Source organism: Echinops telfairi, unplaced genomic scaffold, assembly GCF_000313985.2.
Source record: "Echinops telfairi isolate 266 unplaced genomic scaffold, ASM31398v2 ScPeMD7_7457;HRSCAF=8495, whole genome shotgun sequence".
Lineage (NCBI taxonomy): Eukaryota > Metazoa > Chordata > Mammalia > Afrosoricida > Tenrecidae > Echinops > Echinops telfairi.
In genome coordinates this window covers 270786-273860 of record NW_022111357.1, presented here as the reverse complement: position 1 = coordinate 273860, position 3075 = coordinate 270786, and positions in this window count along the sequence as shown.

The window sequence follows — 3075 nt, the reverse complement described above, 5'->3', positions numbered from 1 at the left end:
TGCAGGGCGGGTCTCGCGGCTCGAGTCAGGAGTGAGTAAGGCTGGCTTGGCAAGGGTGCTTTTGCCTTTAAAGGCAAGCGTCCCTGGCAGCCAAGATAAAGGGCTTTACTGAGTCAGCAGCAGCTGATGCAAGGGGGGCAGGCAGGGGCTGGGAGGGGCAACCCCCTAAACCACAGCATGTTTTGCAATTCAAATCCTCCTGGCTTGCAGGTAAATAGTGCTGGGCCCCGGGTAGGCCAGGTGCACTAAGGAGGTGAGGGCGGGGGAGAGGGGAGGGAAGTTATGTGTTGAGGTTTCCACTCTGCTTTGCACACCTGCTAGAACCACCTGCTCCCAGAAAGCTCTTCCTATCCCTTTTTGGTCCATTCCTGCAGCTCTCTGCAAGTGTCTCCTCTCACCGGGTACTGCTAGCTGGGGCTGCACAGCTCTCGCCTCCATTCCCTCCTGATGCCCACACTGCGTCTGCCCCAGTCCCCCCAGCCCTCCTGACGGACTCCCACAGGTACCTCCCACTCTCCAGGTTGAACCCTCCCTTCATACTCCCCACCAATCCTACCCCACCTCACCCTAAGCTTTCTCCATCCCCCTAGTTGCCCAAGCCGGAGTTCTGGTATCTTTCCGGACCCCCCTTTCTCCCTCATTCCGGATCGCCAGCCAATCTCTTGCAAAATATTGCTCGACTCCATTTCCATCCTTATTTCTTCTGTTCTAGTGTCGGCTAGGAGAAGCCCTGGTGGTGTAGTGGTTAGGCTAACCACCAAGTCAGCAGTTCAAAAGCACCGGCTGCCCCAAGGAAGATGAGACTTTCAACTCCTGCCAAGAATTACAGTGTTGGAAACCCAAAGGGACAGTTCTGCCCTGCCCTAGAGGGGCACTGTGAGTCGATGGCAGTGAGTGAGTGAGTGGGTGGGTGGGTGCAGGCTAGCACCCCTGTTCTACCACCTGCCATTGCTCTGTTAAACTCAGAGCAGAGCACAGCACTCTCTTGTTTCCATGTCTTTTTGTGGCACCCGACATGGCTGAATCTCAACAGACAAAAAGTTGAGTGAAAGAAGTCTTACGCAAAGGAGTGTGAGTGCATAGACACAATGAACGACAACCACAGCCACATTTATCTAGGGCTTAAACGTCTGGATGGTGGTTCTTCTTGGTGAGAGTCATGAAGTGAATTGTGTTCTCCCCAGATACGGGGAGAACTCCACTCGACTGGGCCATCACTCCCAGTGGTTTGGCACTTAGGTAATGGTGTCATCACCCCCCATGAGGTGACCTGAGGTGATCAGCCAATCAATTGTAAGGGCGTTAGGGAGGGAGCCAGTACCCTTCCTCAAGGTCATAGCCTTGATCCTATGTGAGGGATATGGCCTTGGGGTATGGCCTGCATCCTTCACCTTTAATATTTACAAGAGATCAAAGAGAGCAGTGTAAGCAGAGAAAGAGGGGACTCAACACCGGGAGCCCTGCTGCAAACCGCCTGACCCAGGGGAAGATTGACCCCAGACCCAAGAGCTCTCCAAGGGGTGGTGGACCCACAGATGGGCACAGAGACAAGACCTCTCTCCAGAGCTGATACAGAGAAAGCCCTTTCTCTGAACTGTGAGAGAACACCATTCTGTTCATTAAAGCCACGCACGGTGTGTTTCTGCCACGCAGTCGTAGGTAGCGATGAGAAGTGCAGTTAGTGTGATGGGCTGTGGGTGGTCAAGCCCAGAGTTAGGATGAGGCAAGTGAGACACACTCGGCAAGCAATACTGATGTTTGTTTTTCAGTGTAACTCAGGTGTGTGTGTGGGGGGTGTTACATATCAGACCTTTAACTTCGTATTCCATCATGTAAACTACCAAACAACCTCCCCGTCATCGGCAACTTGCTCCTTGATTTCCCTTCTCCCTCTGCAGATCACCATCTTGCACTTCACCCAAGTCCACTGCCTGCCCGCGCTTGCTCGCCCTCCCTCGTTGGCACACTCCAGAGACTGGTCCCTTTGACCCAAGGTCTTTATCCTCGTTTTGTGTTTGCTCTTCTTGTACCGGTGACCTCATACAGTGCTTGTCCTTTTGTGATTGACTTACTTCACTCAGCCTAATGTTCTCCAGGCCCATGCATGTCATCAGGTGCTTCCTAATGGTGTCATTGTTTCTAGCAAGGCAGAGGATTCCGTTGTGCATTTGTGCCACAGTGCTGTGTTTTCTCCATGTCCTCCTGCTCTGGTGCACAGTGCTACACTGGGTGTCCATCAGTCGCTTCCTGTGCTCACTGTTCTTCATTAGCATCTATCCAGCAGAGGGATTTGCTGTGTCCTGGATTTCTGTTCCCATCTGCTTGAAGGTCGCGGTAGATCACTTTCCACAGTGGTTATACAAGTTGCGTTTTTCCTTTTGCCCCAAGCGTTAGCATGGCATTGTTTCATTTTTGGTTAAAATTCTGATATTTTTTTCATCATGGATTTTTGGGGATTCAGTTTGATTTTTCCCAAAAATTCATTAAAAATATTATTTAGCTTGATTTTTGAACGCTTGGAAGTCCCTTAAAAAATTTTTTTTTAAATTGGGGTGTTAACTTTTATTCTTTGATTTCCCTGTATACTGAGCAATGTTTTGCTCTGTCTCTTTCCTGTGGGTTCTGAAGATGAACTGTCTTCTTACATGATCTTTGCCTTTATGAAGGAACCCTGCAAGGTTGGCAATTCAGAGCACCGGCAGCTCTGGGGGAAAAGACCAGGCTGCCTTCTGCTCCCATGAAGATTTACAGCCCGGGAAACTCCCGATAGGGCCGAGATGAATCAGAGCCCACTAGATGACAGTGGGTTTGGCTTGAGGTTAAGTTTTATGTGGGAAAGGGGTGATTTATTTACTATGCCCTCATCCTTTCCTTGCTGGCAATGTTCTGACTCTTAAAAATATATATATTCTGTTTCTTAACCAGGGTGCTATTTACACAGTCAGGAGTATTCGGTTGTGAACATTAATTGAGCTATGAACACTTAAGATTTTTGCATTTTGTTTATTCATATTATGCTTCCATTAAAAGAAAAACGCCTAAAAAAAAAGAAAAAAGAAAAAAACTTTTTTTTTT